This window comes from Octopus sinensis, linkage group LG4 (genome assembly GCF_006345805.1).
Source record: "Octopus sinensis linkage group LG4, ASM634580v1, whole genome shotgun sequence".
NCBI lineage: Eukaryota > Metazoa > Mollusca > Cephalopoda > Octopoda > Octopodidae > Octopus > Octopus sinensis.
Window position 1 is genome coordinate 110,675,985 of NC_043000.1, and position 20,000 is coordinate 110,695,984.

Here is a 20,000-nt window from a genome sequence, read left to right on the forward strand (position 1 = left end):
ATTTATATATATATGAAGTAAAATCTAATTGCCAACATAATATGGATGTCCAGGAAGGGGCGTTGTTACTGTTCATTGGCCCCAAGAAACATCGTTTCTAGCTGGCTATACGACACACTATCTGTGTCCTTATATTTTCGAAGGGGGAATATTCACCCCCCCCCCACACACACATAGCGCAAACCAACATCTGTGGACTAGGTTCAGGGTTATTGCTCTTCATCAACGCAGAATAGCTGCTTGGCCAGGTGACGTTGCTGTATCCACGTTTCGAATATATAGATTTCAAAGTGACACACACCCACTGACCTATAAATAGAAATACTATTATTTCTAAATCTCTCGGAGATGTTTCTAATGAACAGCAACAAAGTCCCTTCCAGAACAGCCATATTGTGTTAGCAATTAACTTTTCCTTTAAAGAATTCTTTCTGAATGTCTCTCTCTCTCTGAGAGATTTAGAGATAATAGTATATATATATACATATATGTATATCTATTTCTTTACTACCCACAAGAGGCTAAACACAGAGAGGACAAACAAGGACAGACAAACGGATTAACTCGATATATATCGACCCCAGTACGTAACTGGTACTTACTTTATCGACCCCGAAAGGGTGAAAGGCAAAGTCGACCTCCGCGGAATTTGAACTCAGAACGTAACAGCAGACGAAATACGGCTAAGCATTTCGCCCGGCGTGCTAACGTTTCAACCAGCTCGCTGCCATACACACATATGTGTGTGTGTGTGTGGTGTGTGTGTGTGTATAATACCCATGAGTCCATCATCATATGTCAGATATTAATAATATCTGCCCCCCCCCATCTCACATCGCTCGCAATCAATATTTCTGTTTGATATTTCCGGTTCTTTCAGACTTGTACCGAATTGCCTTTTGCTTCCCCAACAATCTTTGCTCCACATCTCTGCCTTAATGCTATCTCCCATTTCTCCCTTACTACACACTCTCTCTCCTCGACAGCCCCTTATCTTTCTTATATTAATTATCACTGTGTTATCTACAAAACCTTACCTCTAAATACAAGAGCTAAAACTAAAACAAGTCACCACCTGCGCTCACTCAAGTCACACACATATGACTAATAAACATCTGCCACGTGACAACACTCCCCTCACCTCACCCCATCACCACCACCTCGACCCAGCAGGGATAACTTGTTATGGAAATATATTTCAACAAACTCCGATGTCAAACTTTTTTAAAGCGACGTAGAAAACTGTGCTGCACCCCGCACATTATACAGCTGCAAAGCAACGCAGAAAATGTCTGTTTTTATATGAAAAACAAGTTTCTGATGGCAGCCTTCAGCCTAAATATTATGAAATACATAAAACAGTACTGTTTCTAAAAAAAAATGCACCTTAGCCAATAGTTATTAAACTAACATTAAATTAATAGGCGCAGGAGTGGCTGTGTGGTAAGTAGCTTCCTAACCAACCACATGGTTGCGGGTTCAGTCCCACTGCGTGGCATCTTGGGCAAGTGTCTTCTGCTATAGCCCCGGGCCAACCAATGCCTTGTGAGTGGATTTGGTAGACGGAAACTGAAAGAAGCCTGTCGTATATATGTATATATATATATATATATATATATGTGTGTGTGTGTGTTTGTGTGTTTGTGTTTGTCACCCTAGCATTGCTTGACAACCGATGCTGGTGTGTTTACGACCCCGTCACTTAGCGGTTCGGCAAAAGAGACCGATAGAATAAGTACTGGGCTTACAAAGAATAAATCCCGGGGTCGATTTGCTCAACTAAAGGTGGTGCTCCAGCATGGCCGCAGTCAAATGACTGAGACAAGTAAAAGAGTAAAAGAGAGGGTAACAAATACTAGATCCACATCAAATGATAATTTTCTTTTATTTCTCTCTTCACCTTTTACAAATAAGAAAGGAAAAAAAAAAAAAAGAAAGAATTTTAAAGATAGCTTGCGTCCATAATATTCCTCTTTCTTCGCTATGGCGTTGAACAAGTTTAAAAACTTTGACCCTTTACCTCTCTTATGTATCACATGTGATACACAGCACATATTTCTTTGGCGTTTTTGCATCATTATATGAAACATGTTCCCAATATTTTTTCAAGCACCAGAGTAATTTGGGACTTATGAAAGGAAAGCTTTATGTTACTCACAACGTATGAAAGAAGGGTTAACTAAAAGTCTGGAAACTAGCAGAGACGTTTAGGACAAACTTATGAAGCTGCTTTGAACCGGCAAAGAATTAAAACCATGTTAGTTTTATTACGCACAGGTATTTCTTTTCTACTCTAGGCACAAGGCCCGAAATTTTGGGGCAGGGAACCAGTCAATTAGATCGACCCTAGTACGCAACTAGTACTTAATTTATCGACCCCGAAAGGATGAAAGGCATAGTCAACCTCGGCGGAATTTGAACTCAGAACGTAAAGACATCTGCTCCCTATTCACTTCTCACAACCGTCACGACCTCGTGTGTTTGCCTGCTCCCCTATAAGTAACACTGATCTCAGCCACACCATCAACGAATGTTATAGATGAGGGTGTTACATGTTCACTCTTTTTGCTAGAAATGTGCGCCCTTTTTTCTCGTCCTTGATAAAGAGCCTATGACCCGAAATTTGAGACTTTCCTCGCGTTAACAACATTTGCACAAGGATGATGTGCGACTCAAACTTCTTTCAGCTCTTCATTTCACCGTCCACGAAAATACAACAGCGTTGCAATAACGTTTACCCAGAATCAAGTTCAGACTTGACTGTGTGCTTAAGAAACTCGCCTTGCAATCACGTGGTTTCAAGTTCAGTCTCAATGCGTGGTATTTTGGGCAGGTGTCTTCTATTATATGTGGGTAAATATGGTAGACGGAAACTGTGTGGAATCTCATCGTATATATGTGTGTGTGTGTGTGTTTGTGTTTATGAGTATGTATGTATACATATGTATATCTGTGCGTTTGTCTCCCGCATCCCACAGCTTGACAACCGGTATTGGTTTATTTACGTGCCGTAACTTAATGATTCGGCAAAAGAGGCTGATAGAATAAGTAGCAGACTTAGAAAATAAGTACTGGGGGGGGGTCTATTTGTTCGTCTAAGCCCTTCAAAGCGGTGCCCCAACATGGCCGCAGTCCAGATCAACGATGAAAGAAACAAACAAAATAAGCAGCCATTTTATTAATGTTAGCGTTTCTTTTAACTCACTAAATTCCGCCCAAAACTCAGCCAAATTCATGTAATTGTCCTTATGGATTTAGAAGCAAAAACACAGCTAAGTATTTATAAAAGGTTAACCAAAGAAATATAAAACTGCTCTGCACTGGGAAGAATTTCAAAATCTCAAGGACGTCTGAGATAGTTGAACTTTATTGGAACCAGCATAAAGTAATATTGATTCCATTTGATAGATTTTAGTAGACCTCCACCTCGTAGTGTATCATAGAGGAGATCCTATCATGTGGTAATCTACACAGGCATCAAAGGGCAAAAAAACCATGTCACAGTTCTTACCTTCGTAGAGATTCCATCGAAGCGTTTCGTAGGAATGATGAAAGAGCAATTTAAAAAGTTAAGCACAGTACTCTAACGCGTTCTTGCAGACTAAATCAAAATCGCTTTCTTCTGCTTTGTTTGACATATCCCTAAGCATTATTCCGTTCTTATTTCTATTGGAGAAGCCATCGATGTAGAGTATGACAAGTAAAGAATAAGTGGAGAGAAGAGAGTGAGTGTTTTAGAACGACCAACATAAGGAGGTTGAGAAAGTGGAGGAAGAATTGTTCGATGACAGCCAGACACCATTGCAGAGTGTAGAGAGGTAATGCTTCGGGACACTCACGACCAGAGAGTCTTCCATTGATATAATTATTAATTACTTAAGTAGAATATCAAAGACGGGGGCTGAAGGTGAGGGATGTCTATGTTTATCGTGTGGACAATGAAAGGATGGGAGTGCTCTTCGAACGGAAACCGAACCCGGACGCACCGCTGTCTTGTCATACATACATGCATGCATACATACATGCATGCATACATACATGCATGCATACATACATATATACATACATACTTACATACATACATGCATACATACATATATACATACATAATACATACATACATGCATGCATACATACATACATACATACTACATACATACATACATACATACATACATACATACATATACAAATACAAACAGACACAGACACACACGCACGCACGCACACACGCGCGCACACACAAACACACATATCTTGATAATTGGTGAATTGGTTATCAGTTTCTGCCTCACCAGTGTTTAAAATTTACCTGGTGATGGTAAGTTTTTGTTATGATGCAATCTAAGAATACATCAATAAAATGCAGCTCGATTTGGACTCAGAACCCCTTGTGGGTAGTAAAGAAATAGGTATTTTGTCTATCTTTACGTTCAAATTCTGCCGAGGCCGACTTTCAGGGTCGATAAATTAAGCACCAGTTGCGTACTGGGGTCGATCTAATCGACTGTCTCCCTCCCCAGAAATTTCAGGTCTTGTTCCTTGAGTAGAAAAGAGTATTTCATTTGTATTTGGCTTTCAATAGCGCTTGCGTACTTTCTATGCAAACAAATCGAAGGAATTGTCACAACGATTGGTAGTTAGATCAGCTCTGATTGATCAGATTTCAGATCAAAAGCGTTCCGGCTATGACAAACCCATCAGTTTTGTTTATCTAGGATTATACGAGATGTTATCAGAAAATCTCCCGACAGCACCTACTGTGATAGTACTGTTCAACAGGAATGCCTGCACACCCAATGGTTGCTGGTTGCCAGCCTAGTAAGTCAGTCAACAATACGGCTCTATGCTCTCCACCCGAGTTCAATAATCACGTAAGGTGTTGGGCGTTGTGTTAGAAATGGCATACTTTTGCTAAATCACTTATTGACGACTTCGTTTGTGTATTTGGCTTGCAAAACTCTTGATCTGAACTCTTGTATCAAAAGAGACTTCGTTGTATCCTAGGAGGGTTATCATGCCAAAAAATAAAATAAAATAACCATACACTTGTTCAATATAAATTCTATATAGTTAATTATTTGATCATTCGGTTAAATAAATCAATCAATTGTATTCATTATTATTCGTGACCTTTTTAATGATATGCCCTCTCTGCTCCAGGTCAGCTTCGTGCAAATGGAAACTTTGATTTAACAGAACCATTTACCAAACAATCTAATCGCTTAATATTTACATTGGATAGATATTTGTCCTCGCCTTGTTTGTTATCACAACGTTTCGGCTGATGTACTCTCCAGCCTTCATCAGCTGTTCTGGTGGAATTTCGAACCCAACCCTTCATTTGACCAATAAAGGTATTTTTTCCAGATGTTATTATTTATTCAAGTCACTGACTAGGATTGAACCTAGAATCCTGGGGTTAGTAGCCCGTGCTCTTAACCACTATGCTATATGTCCGGGGGCAATTATAGGGTGAATTTTAGAGCTTATAAGCCCAACATTTTTGTATCCTTCCTTAATACCGGTTCTCATATTCTACTCATATCTGCACTTAGTCTGCCCAGGAGGTTATTGTGCCCTAGCATTTATGTGCTGCCTCCTTTAGTTTTCGTATTCTCCAGTTGTGTTTTCTGTCTATTATTTTAATCTAATAGTTAACTGGTTAACGAGTTAGCCAATTGACGAATAGGAAAGAAGTGAAATAGAACCAGTGCGTGCGTTTATTATTCGTATAATGACCCTCTCGTGATACAACAAATTATTGACAACTCTTGTACTTAAAGGGTTAAAGAACCAAACAAACCAGAAAACAATTTATATGAAGGACGAATAAAAAATGCAGTGAAACCACGTGATAAAATCCTTCTACGTGATTTCAAAACTGTGAACACATTCTCTTGAGTGAGTGAGAGACTGGCACAATACAAATGGTTAAACCGAGAGAACAATCGATCTTAGCATGTCACACTTTCCTTATCCTAATTGAAACGTCATGGCAAACCATTTTTTAAAACGTATTTTTATATATTTCTATTAAATGCAACGATGTAAAAAACTTTCTTTATAACAACAGTGACGTTACGAATTAATGGAGGAAAAATAGTTTTAAGATTTATCTGAATAAAAGAAAACAAATTGAAGTTAAGATGAAGAAACTCCATAAATATATTGTTTGGAGATTGGTTTCTGTGGACTTGTTGCTGGGATGAGGCGGTTGTCCTTTGGATTGATTCTATAAAATACCTGAACTCAATCAATATCTCGTTATCCTTCACTGTACGACATTTTATTAAGGTGATTCATTGACACAAGTCTGTCACCTTTGTCGTTATTAAAGTCAGCTGAATTAGCTTACATTGAACGGGCAGCAATAAATTAAAGATGCTCTGTGTCAGTGGAAAGGTATTTTAATAGAAAGAGTGAAAAGTATAGAAAACATATTATATTAAAGAAATACTATTGAAATGAAAGCTGTAGAATAATAATAGGTTGGGTTCGAATTAAAAACGGAGAAAATATAACGAAAAGAAATAAGAAAAAGTATTAACAAATAACGACTATTTATTCAGTATTCAAACTCAGAAACCACTTATACAAGACAACCTTATTGCGAAGACAGAACAAGGAATCTATGTACATACAGAAACTGTTAATCTGAACACAGTTTGGCCAGGACGATACCAGCAGTTAATAACGATGTGGAATAGAACGGCTTCATATAATATGAGCACGACAAAAAGGAAATAAAATATGGAGAAGGATAACAGGAGAGTTATACAAATAGTCGTTTGTCTACGGCATTGTCTATTTATCTGTCTATCCATTCATCTATCTAGACATTAATAGATTCTTTTACTTGTTTCTGTGACTGGATTTCGGCCATGCTGGGGCAGTCCAATGAAGGGTTTTGTTTATGAAAACGAGCTCAGTGTTAATTTTAAGCGTCTGCTCTTTGTCGAAGTCAGTTATTACCAAAAGGCGGGAGACAAACACAAACAAGAAGACACACACACACACACACACACACACACACACACACACACCACACACACACACACACACACACGCACACACACACACACGCACCACACACACACACACACACACACACCACACACACACATACACAAACGCTCACGCACACACATACGCGCACATGTGCACGCGCATTTACATATGGAAGCAGACATGCCTCTGTCATTAAAAAGTTCGTTTTGCAAGCTCGTGGTTTCGGGTTCAGACCCACGTTGCAACAACTTGGCCAAGTGTCTTCTACTGCAGTTGTGAACCGACCAATGCCTTGTGGGTGAATTTGGTAGACGGAGTCTGTGCGGAAGCCTGTCGTATAAGTGTGTGTGTATGAGTGCATATCATTGTTTTTGTGTTTGTCCTTACTCCCTCTTCACAACTGTTGTTGGGTTGTTTACGTACCGCGACTTAGTGCTTCGGCAAAAGAGCAACCGATATAAAAAGTACCAAATTAAAAAAATATGATTTATTATTGGTTGCAGACAGTTTTTCGAAATCAGTGACGGAACCACCCTTAGTGGTTAGCCATATTGAGATGGCTAGTATACTTTACGTTGTCGAGGAGTTACTGTTTACATCTTGTTCAGAGATTTATTATTGCTATATATATATATATGTATATATATATATATATATATATATATATATATATATATATATATATACATATATATATATATATATATATACATATATATATATATATATATTATATATATATATATATACATATATATATATATATATATATATATATATATATATATATATATATATATACATACATATATATATATATATATATATATATATATATATATATATATATAAAGAGAGAAACAGAAAGAGGGGAGGGAGAGAAATGTAGACAAATAAATGAATCGACAAACACACACACACACACACACACACACACACACACACACCACACACACACATATATATAATATATATATAATATATATATATATATATATATCTATATATATATATATATATATATGTAGATAGGTAGATAGATAGATAGATAGATAGATAGACAGACAGACAATTTAGAATGAGGGAGAGAGGAAGAGATAGATAAATATATATACACGAAGAAACAGATTGTTGGAGATACAGAAATACACAACCGTTATATTTTCTTTTCTTTTTTTCATTTGTTTGCAAGGAATTAGTAAACAATAAAATCAAGCCTTATGGGGAAGCAGAGACGAAGCGAAAAGGTATTTATTATATTTGCAGTGGAACGACCGAGACAGGGAAGTTATAAAATGGTTTTGAAAGTAATGACTGAGATGAAGAAGTGATGATTCGTTGAGGTCAAGAGTAAAGGTGCCGAGTGGAAGAAGAAAAGGTACGAGGTGAAAATAAAGAAAAAGATCTGATATAAAAGTCAAAAGGGGAAATTTTTCAATGAAATATTTAGCTTAAAAATAGATGTTTTTCTTTATCTGTTGAATTAATCTTCATTGACGATTGTTTTACGGCCAGGCAGACGTTTTGTGGTTAGAAATTAACTTTAGACTCTGGCATCATAAAATAAGAAGGAGGGGGAGTAGGGAGAGAGGAAGATAGGGAAGGAGAAGAAGAGAAGAGAGGGGGGAATGAAATAAAGAAGAAATAAAAGTATGTGGTAGAGTGGGGAAGAAAAAGGAGAAAGGGGAAGAAGAACAATGCCGAAAGAAATTAATACAAAGAAATAAAAGGAAGAAAAAAGTAGGATGAAGAAGGATAAAGGAACAGGAAAAAAGAAGACTAACACCAACGACAACAAAGAGCTAACGAAGGATCTGCTATGTGGTCATCTGACTTACTAGAAATACCAACCAAATCTTCTTCAAATCATAAGCTATTGTCTATAGGCGTAGGAGTGGCTGTGTGGTAAGAAGTTTCCTTACCAACCACATGGTTCCGGGTTCAGTCCCACTGCGTGGCACCTTGGGCAAGTGTCTTCTACTATAGCCTCGGGCCGACCAAAGCCTTGTGAGTGGATTTGGTAGACGACAACTGAAAGAAGCCCGTCGTATATATGTATATATATGTGTGTATGTGTGTGTATATGTTTGTGTGTCTGTGTTTGTCTCCCCCCAGCATCGCTTGACAACCGATGCTGGTGTGTTTACGTCCCCGTAACCAAGCAGTTCGGCAAAAGAGACCGATAGAATAAGTAACTAGGCTTACAAAGAATAAGTCCTGGGGTCGAGTTCCTCGACTAAAGGTGGTGCTCCAGCATGGCCGCAGTCAAATGACTGAAACAAGTAAAAGAGTAAAAGAGAAAGAGAGCAGAAGATACCCAAAGTGCCGCGTAGTGGGACTGAATCCAAAACTGAGGGGTTGCAAAACGAACTTTTTAACTACGCAGCCATGCCTGCGTCTAATAAAGAACAGCAGTTTGATTGTTGTTGTTGTGTTAACTGAACCGAAATTTCGCATTAACAAACGATGTCAGAAAGGGAAAAGGTTCTTGGAAGAAATTAGTAATGAGTGGACATAATTAATGAAGGGTCTGCCCTGAGCATTCACCTGTAATTGGAGAAAAAGAAATGAGAAAAGACACCTGTCTCAGAAGTCAGGGCAGCCATGGTTTTATGGGGTTTTTCCATGAGCAACTCCCGAACGTCTCCTCCCAATTGACGATTAGACATGGGTGATTTTTTTTGTTTTTGGATTCTGTTAATCTTGCTTACACGCAAAACACAACACACACTCACACACATTCTTTGTTTTGTATTCATCTGTCCATAATGTTCTTCTTAATGTAAACCCTTTGTAGTCAATGAAGAAATCATCATCATCATCATCATCATCATCAACATCATCATTATTATTATTCTATGTTTGATTTTTACTTTATATTTGCACAAGCTGGCTCCAAGTCTCACCCAGTGACCTCACGAGACAACAAGTTGGAAGTTCATGTTGGTGTTATGTCTAGGGTGCCATATATTTGGTTTTGTACTTAGTGTTGTACTAGTGAATGTTTAAGTAACCATAAGAAAATTATGTTTGTTTTAAAACTTGAGATTACATAGAAAGTATTTTGCGTAGGATATGAGCAGTTCCCATGAGCACTATCTTTTGAATTTCTGCCATTTTGGGTTTCTTGGTATCTGAGTTAGGTAGCAATCAGCCCCTTTTGCTATCATTCCCGGGGCACCTATGACAACAGGTATTGTTTTAGTCCTCAGGTTCCAGATTTTACTGGTTTCTATTTCAAGATCTTTATATTTGCCCAGTTTTTGGTAGGTCTTGACAGATACGTTTATATTGATTGGGATAGTCATATCAATGAGGAGGCATGATTTTTTCTGAAGTCCTTCAATATATTATCTGGCCTATTCGCATCTATCTTTCTGTCAATTTGAGTGGTGAAGTTCCAGAGGAGTGAGATGTGATCATTTTCAAACACTGGAGGTGGCTTGTATTCCCACCAAGTTTTTATTATTATTATTATATTATTATTATTATTATTATTATTATTATTATTATTATTATTATTATTATTATCATCATCATCATCATCATCATCATCATCATCATCATCACCATCATCATCATTATTATTATTATTATTATTATTATTATTATTATTATTATTATTATTATTATTATTATTCCTTCGTAACACAGTGTAAGTAAAGATGCAGCAGAAACCACCTGATGAAACCACCTGAAGAATGTCTCAAGATGTGCTGACACGAAACGATCGTAGTGGTTATTTATAATTGTTAAATTTAATTTATATAAATTATTTTATGTATTGGCTTAAGTCTTTCTTTGTTTGATTTGCATAATAGTGGTTTTGTCTCTAATTTAATATAATATAATATTTTACTATAAAATTGGATTCAATCCTAAATCTGATTTTCCCTGTAAATTTGGATTTATTCCCTAATATTTATATATATAGATAGATAGATAGATAGATAGATAGATAGATAGATAGATAGATAGATATAGATACACACACACGCACGCACACATACAAAGATAAATTGATAGATACAACTGAGTGGGCAAACAAAAATATGAGACACAGCCTAGTGCTTTTTTATGTTGATAAGCCTAGTACTTATTCTATTAGTTTGTTCTTGTGAAACCAGTAAGTTATGTGAATGTAAATAAATGAACAGCAGTTGTGAAGCAGTGATGAGGGCGAAACAGAGACAAAGACACACACATACACTTACATATATACATACATATATATACGATTGATTTGTTACAGTTCCTGTCTACGAAATCCATATATATTATTGTTGGCATCCTTTTTGTCTCGGGAGACAATGGAGTTGCGCATAAAATAATCTAGTCCGGCTTTTACATTTCATGTCCTAATACATCTCCTGCTGTGGCCGTGTAGTCCTATCCTGGACAAACACTCACTTTGGCAGTTGCCGCAAATATAGCGAAGACTTTGCCTGGCTGGTTCTAATGTCATAGTTTCTTGTTGACGTCTTTTCTTGTCTTTCCATTTCTCCTTTCTCTCTATGTTACTCCTTTGTGTTCCCTCTTTTACGGTACGTCGCCAATCTCCACGGTTGCTGGCAACTGCTTCCCAGTTGGTAATATTGATGTTGCAGGCATTCATGTCCCTTTTGCAAACATCCTTGTATCGTAAGAACAGTCTTCCCACAGACTTAGTGCCCCTAGCAAGCTCTCCGTTGAGTATGTCCTTGGGGATTCTGCCATCTTCCATACGGCTAACATGTCCAAGCCATCTCATACGTCTTTGTGTGAGGAGTGCAAACATGCTTGGTATTCCTGCTTGCTTGAGGACATCTTTGTTGGGGACATGATTCTGCCATTTGATGCGAAGGATTTTCCGGAGGCAGCGCAGGTGAAAGATATTTAGGCGACGTATGGCGTCGTATGGCGTGTGTATGGCGTCCAAGTCTCACTTCCATACAGTAGAGTGCTAAGTACACATGCCTGGTAAATCTTCATTTTTGTGGTCTTCGTCAGCTTATTGTTGTCCCATGCGCGTTTGGTGAGTTGGGCCATCACAGCAGCTGCCTTGCCAATGCGTATATTGAGCTCAGCATCAAGGGATAGGTTGTAGGTGACGGTAGAGCCAAGATAGGTAAACTTCTCCACCTCCTGTACTCTGTTTGGGATGTCCGATGTAGCCTGGCCCATGATGTTGGTCTTCTTGAGGCTGATAACTAAGCCAAAGTTACCAAATGCTTTCTCAAAACAGTTGATGAGCCTTCGTAGGGCTTCTTCTGTGTGTGATAACCAGATTTTTTGGAGCAGGATGAAGAGGCCTTTTCTACTTACCAAGTCAAAGGCCTTTGTCCAATCAATGAAGGCCAGATATAATGGCATTTTCTGCTCTCTGAACTTCTCCTGTCCGGAAAGTTCGTTCCGATTTTTAAAGGAAAGTAAAGGTCACTAAATACTTTCCATTACATTTTTAATGAACCAAATCTGAACCATTTCGTTGCACAATACGTCTCCATCTTTCCTTTACCTTGAAAATACCCTCTTCCCAGAATTGGGGTGGTTTCAAGGCAAATAATTCATCAAGGTATCTTTTTACGTCATCTAAGGAATTGAAATTTTCACCTTAAGACTATTCTGCAGAGACCTAAATAAGTGGAAATCCAAAGGAGCAATATCTGGTGAATATGGAAGGTGGGGGTAACACATCCCAGCCGAGCTGCAGCAATTTTTGTCTGGTTCCCAAAGCATCAAATACCGAAAATGAACTTTCTCATCTTTTAATTTAAAGGGTTACAGAATTAACACAGGTTATAGCAACATAAATCTTCTTCCACGAAAAGATAGCTTAAACTGTGCTCTAAATAGAGGTGTAGTCAAATCCTATTTTATGGACTCAAACATGTTCTAAAATAAGTCGAAAGATAAGCCACTATAAATGGGCATGAACTGAATTTTCTTGTCTGAATGTTTTAAGACAAATATCTGAAATTTTTATCGTATACCACATTTTATTAATACTTAGCTCATATACGGAGACAAAAATGTTGTACTATATACTGCAGGTTATCTCCATTAAAATCCCCGTGTTATATACATTATATGGATCTTTTCCTTTTGAACGGCAGACAATTTCTAGTTAACTTTAAAAACACTTTAAAACTTCGTATGCTGGTAGAATGTGTCAAAATAAAACATTTTTTTCTCTTGGCTTTCTTGAGAAAATTGTAATTTGTTTGTTTAACGTAGTTTAATTTTTCGAATTTTAACCAATCCTATGCTCTCTTTTGAGCTAAAATCCTTTGCTGCGTCTAAAACTGAGACAACATCCTGTAACTAACCCTAAACCTCCCCCTAACTCTAACCCTAAATTTTTTTTCTTAGTTGTTAAATTAATTTAATTGTTACGCGTGTAAAAAAACTAACGCAATGGAATTAAATTAATTTAACAATTAAGAAAATAAAATTTAGGGTTAGGGTTAGGGGGAGGTTTAGGCTTAGTTACAGGATGTTGTCTCAGTTTTAGACGCAGCAAATGATTTTAGTTGAATGGAGGTAATCGATTGGTTAAAATTGCCGTAATGCTCGGATTTTCAGACGAAATATCTTACAAACTATAGAATTTTCTCAATAAAACCAAGAGAAAATGATGTTTTATAAACTCATTCTACCAGTATACGAAGTTTAAATGTGTTTAGTTAACTAGAAATTGTGTTGACATCTGCCGTTCAAAAGGAAAAGATCCCATTACATATATATATATATATATATATATATAATATATATATTATATATATATATATATATATATATATATATATATATATATATATATATATATATATATATAGGTGAGAAGTTGGTGTGTGAAACACGTGGTTGAATATATAGAAAATAGTAAAAAGTGAAAAAACTACAGAAGGCTTGTTTTAAAAGGTTAAAAAATATATATTTGATTCATTATGTCTGAAGAATGTTATAAATTTTTTTCATACAATGACATAGTTTTTGAAGAAATGACCGGTTTCGCGTTCAGCTTTTCAAATTTCTTACATCGTTATGTTTACGTTGAGAAGTGTGAAGAAGAATTCCAAATAAGGGGAGGTAATAAGTGATTTCTTCCGGTGTAAGGGAGATAATCGCTTGATATTTCTTGCCTTTTTTGGGAGTGAGTTTCTCTGTATAAGAATGTTGGAATGGTTAAGTTTGGGCTTGTATTTTTCAATGAAGAATGTTTCCTTGTTTAGTCTAATTTGTGTTGGTGTTCCGGTAACACATTGGTAAAATGGAAAGATTAAAAATTGTGGTAGTAGTTGCTTTGCGCATTTCTCAATGTGCTCACTAAAGGGTATCATTCTGTATTCTGGGAATGCAATCTGTTGCCGATGCAGTGTGCATCTATGTCTGAGTGATAGTCCCGTGGACCCCACGTAGTTTTGGTGGCAGCCCGAGCATTTTATGACATAAATTATGTTTTCAGAGGCACAAGTAAAATTAGATTTGATCTTGAATTTCTGTCCCTCTTTGAAGAGGAATTCTGATCCTTCTAGCAGGTTTGGACATGTTGCACAACTCGGTTTACCACATTTTTTTACTTTTGCATCTGTAATTTCAGAAAACAATTTTGCCTTTGTGAGAATCTTTTTAAGTGATTTAGGTTGTTTGTAGCTTTTAATGATTTGGTGTGTGTTTAGAATTACCTTTAATTTGGGGTCCTTATGAAGTATTGGTAAATTCTGGGTGATGATGGTAAAGGCTTCTTTGTTTCTGGGGTTGTATGTGGATATGTAAGGTAGTGTTTTCGGGGAAGGTGTGTTGTTGTGATGAACATTTCTCAAAGTTTCTATGTTGATTTCTGTTGCACGTCTGATCCCATCCTGTATGAGTTGAGCTGGGTAATGTCTGTCAATTAGGGTGTTTTTGAGTTCTTGCAGTCTAAAGTTCCTGGTATTTTGTTCTGACACTATTGTGCGTATCCTTCTTGCAAGGTTGAAGGGGATGTTTGTTTTAGTGTGTGGCATGAATCAAAAAGTAGGTATTGTTTGGCGTCTGTGGCTTTGTAAAAAATGTTTGTTTCTATTTTAAGGTTAATTTTTTTAATTAGTATATCCAAGAATGGGAGCTCCTTTTGGTTGTATTCCATTGTGAACTGTATATTTGGGTTTATGCTGTTCAATAGGTTTTTGAATTTTAGAAGTTTATCTGTGTTTTCATTCCAGAGTATAAAACAATCGTTTCCAATTCTCTTTTATGTATTGAGAGAGGGGGTTTCCAAAGATTGATAAAGATTCCTGGTAAATGATTATTTCCAGGTAGCCCACGGGACTATCACTCAGACGTAGATGCACACTGCATCGACAACAGATTGCATTCCCAGAATACAGAATGATACCCTTTAGTGAGCACATTGAGAAATGCGCAAAGCAACTACTACCACAATTTTTAATCTTTCCATTTTACCAATGTGCTATCGGAACACCAACACAAATTAGACTAAACAAGGAAACATTCTTCATTGAAAAATACAAGTCCAAACTTAACCATTCCAACATTCTTATACAGAGAAACTCACTCCCAAAAAAAAGGCAAGAAATATTAAGCGATTATCTCTCTTACACCGGAAGAAATCACTTATTACCTCCACTTATTTGGAAATCTTCTTCACACTTCTCAACGTAAACATAACGATGTAAGAAATTTGAAAAGCTGAACGCGAAACCGGTCATTTCTTCAAAAACTATGTCATTGTATGAAAAAAATTTATAACATTCTTCAGACATAATGACTCAAATATATATTTTTTAACCTTTTAAAACAAGCCTTCTGTAGTTTTTTCACTTTTTACTATTTTATATAATATATATATATATATATATATATATATATATATATATATATATATATATTATATATATATATATAATATACACACCGGCGAAAATAAATTTAAGACCGATGATATTCTGTTACTAGTCCTTTGCCGATCTTTGTATTGACCAGTCTCCGAGTATAAGTTCCACGCATGCACGCAAGCCGGTTTACTGCAATTTAGTTGCTTGCTGATGTTCGAAAAGGAAACTTTTTGCTGTAATATACGATTTTTGCTCTCGTGACTGGACTAAGGCTACGTTGTTTTCCCATTATTGATAAATTGAATAATAACATTAAATTATAACTTTGTATGGTGCATTTAGGCTCGTTGTGTGACTACCCATTTTGGCCAACAAAATGCATACATATTTCATGGTCTTAAACTAATTTTTCCGGTAAATTTGAAAGTAAATTAGAATTCTTCAAGTTGCATAAAAATATTTATTGTCTGCATCATTCGAAAGAGAAATTAATTTTGCATAAGGTGTAAAAGATAAAAATAATTTGTATGGTGTTAGTAACAAAATATTTTGTAAGAAATAGAACTTTTATCGTCTGTCTTAAATATATTTTCGCCAATGTATATATCTCGGGTCATCCCATAAGTTCTGTCCGAATTTTGGATAAAGAATACAAGTGATCAAATGTTGTATTTAATTGAAAGTTAATCATCAATGTACTTTTCCTGATTATCTATGACTTACTTCAATCTATTTACAAGCTTTTCAATCCCATCAATGTAAAACTCTTTTGGTTTCAAAGCGAAGAACTCTGAAATGTCAGGTTCGACCTCCTCCTGGCTTGCGAAAGTTGTGTCCCCCTAATAATTCTGTAAACTATGAAACAAATGGTAGTCTGAAGGAGCAAGGTCGGGAGAATAAGGTGGATGAAGAAATTTTTCCCAATCGACCTCTTCGATCTTCTGTGATGTGATCTTTGCAGTGTGGGGTTGCGCATTGTCCTGATGAAACATCACTCGTTTTCGACTCACTAAAGCGGCTCTTTTTCCCTTCAAACCTTGGTTCAAACGCTTTAATTGCTGACAGAAGACTTGAGCATTGATTGTTGCATTAGGTGGTAACAATATAAAGTGAATTACACCTTTGCAATCGCACCAGATAGAGAGAAGAACCTTTTTCCCATGAAGTTCCCTTCTCGGTTTTGGTTGAGCATTTTCCCTTTTACCAAGCCACTGTTTACGACGTTTAACATTTCGATAGAAAATCCATTTTTCATCACAAGTCTATCGAAAAAGGGTGAAATGAGTTTGCGAGAATGGGGAGAAGAGCAGATGCCAACTCGGGATTTGCGGTTGCTTTCGGACAATACATAAGGCACCTATTTTCCAAGTTTAGGAATCTTACCACGTTGTTGAAGATGACGATGAACTGTTGTATGGTTTGGACTAAGCTTTATTGCCAATTCTTCAACTGATAATGACGGATTTTCTTCAAGTAATGCCTCAAGGAGCTTATCATCAAACTAAACTGGACGTCCTGTTCGATATTCATCTTCAATTTTGCAAACGATCTCCTGCAAGTTCTTTCATTCGAGCACTTTCCCATAAACTGAGTATATGTTTCGAGTCACTTCGGCTGCAGAGTTACCTTTATTGTACTTATAAAGAATTATGCGCCTTAAATGCTCCTTGGATACTTCCATGTTAAAAGGATTTTAATCAAAGCAATTTTAGGGTGTCCACGAAGTCTGGGTTTATGGAATAAAATCATAACATAAACAAATAAATATAAGAAATAATCATTTTCCTTTTTTACTTTTGTTTAAATTAAATAAAAAAAATACTTTACTTTTCTAAATTTATTTGTTATTTTTTCTACAGATGATCGAATGATGGCTCTGTCTAAAGAAGAAAGAATCCCAGATCGAATGATGAATCTGTCTAAAGAAGAAAGAATCGAGTTAATATTATTAAGTGGACAAGAGGGATGGTCTTATCCCAAAATTGCGGAAGAATTTAATCTTCGACACCCTTGTAGGCAACCTATTTATTTTACTGCCGTTAGGAAATTGATCAAGAAATTTAAAGAAACAGGCAGTGTTTTGGATAAACCCCGTTCCGAGCGACCAAAGACTTCAGATGAAACTAAAGAGGCTGTCGAGGCTAAAGTTTCTGCTAGCCCAAAGAAATCACTTCGTCGGACATCCACGGTGTTAGGTGTTCCAAAACCAACCATCCACAAAATGCTTGTTGAGGAAAAGTTTCATCGATACAACCTACAGATATTGCATCACTTAAATGAAGACGATCCTGATAGACGAATGTAGACGTACGAATGGTTTTCAGATAAATTGGATGAAAATATCAATTTTACGAAAAACTTTGTGTTGTTCAGTGACAAAGCTACGTTTTATGTAAATGGTGAGGTCAACAGACAGAGTCTTCTATACTGGTCTCGAGGTAATCCACATTGGATGGATCTATCCAAACAGCAAGGCAGCAAAAGGTGATGGTTTGATGTGGTTTTTAGGACCCTTCTTCATTGAACATTTTATCTTCCACCGGTGTTTGTAATCGATGGTGACATGTGCGATGATTTTGCGATTATCTTATATTTTACAGAGAATTGGAAACCCCGAATGTAAGTCAGCACTTTATGCATAATTCAATATTTATAGTTCTTTATTTCTAACAGAAATTCTGTCCTCAATAATTATAAATCTATTTCTAAATGTAATTCTTTTCCTTCTCGTTCATGCATTCTTGTCTGTCTCTTGACAAAGCTTTCTTTCTCCAGCGTTCACCACTTCCCCTCGTTAGGGTTAAACAGCCCTTACCGAATGTTTTCACTGTCCTGTTCTTGTTAGCAGCTTTGACTTTCCACGTATCGCAAATTTTATTTAATTTGCTTTGGGGGAGCAATTACTTTGACGAAAACGCAACTTGTTGCAATGCGGAGTAGGTAAAACTGCCACCAACTGAGGGAGGGCTGTTTTTTTATGCTGCCTTCGCGCTTTAGTTCTCTCTATATATAATTAAAATTCTTTCTTTCCTCTCCTTCAGAAGCCAAGCCAAGCCAAGCCAAGCCAAGCCATTTGTAATACTGACACCAATGCCATAGCGTCGACTGTGGGCCGGTGGCTGTGTACAGTCGCCCCAATGGCACCCAGAGCGAGCTCTAGTCGCCATAGCGTCGACTGTGGGCCGGTGGCTGTGTACAGTCGCCCCAATGGCGTCCAGACCGAGTCCATGACACTCCTTCGACCCTAAGTAAGGCGTGTGTAAAATTTGAACGAAATTGGTTGTGTAGTTCTCAAGTTTTAGGGAAACACACAGACAGACAGACACACATTCTGACCCGTCGTTGCCGGGTCATAGTGCTAGTGCATGTATATATGTGTATATATGTGTGTACATATTACATGTACATCTATATATATATATCTACACATAAAATACAAAATACAAAGTTATATCTTGATATCGCTAGTGATAACAATACTCAAAATATATAACAGACTGGAATTGTAAGCCCGTCCCTTGCAATTTCGATCAATTGTATCTTGTATAGAAGTGTGGCTACAATCCAGCCTACCTCAACATCTGGGTGGGGGGACATTTTTTATTTTTATCCGGCACGTCCTACGTCCCAGATATAAAGGTAAAAATAAAATATTTCTTCTTTGCAAGTTCGAGTCGAGTACTCCCTTGCACGCTCCGTTGACTCGAACCTTGCTTCTATTGTGGCGAATTTACCGCCTCTGGTTAGATGTCTTTCATAGTCGCACCAATACACTTTTCGATGGTGCTTTCCTCCAGGTGTTCAAATCTTCTTTTTCTCTGCATTGTATACTTTATAAACAATAGTCTTTTCTTTAATTTAATTTTTTATTATCCATCTGGACTATTCCATTTCTGCACGTTAATTTTATTTTTAATTTATTCCCATTCATGTGAAACCACTTATTCAAGTTCAAGTCATTGATGCAATTTTATACCAATTGCTATTTTTACTTTTGTTATGTTACAATTATATTATACTTTAGTTTGATTTTAATTATTACTTACTACATATAATTCAATTGTTATTATTATTTTTATTGTTAAAGTGAAAGCATCTGACATAAAATAGAGAAAAGTTTTTGTTTCACTTTTAACACGTAATACTGAAATAGTGGAGAAGATATGATAT

The 20,000-nt window shown here is 36.6% G+C and overlaps 1 pseudogene; it reads right to left on the reverse strand.

The window, feature by feature from the left end:
* Positions 1-2, reverse strand: part of LOC115211268 — a 119-nt pseudogene extending 117 nt beyond the window's left edge.
* Positions 3-20,000: the final 19,998 nt, after the last annotated feature.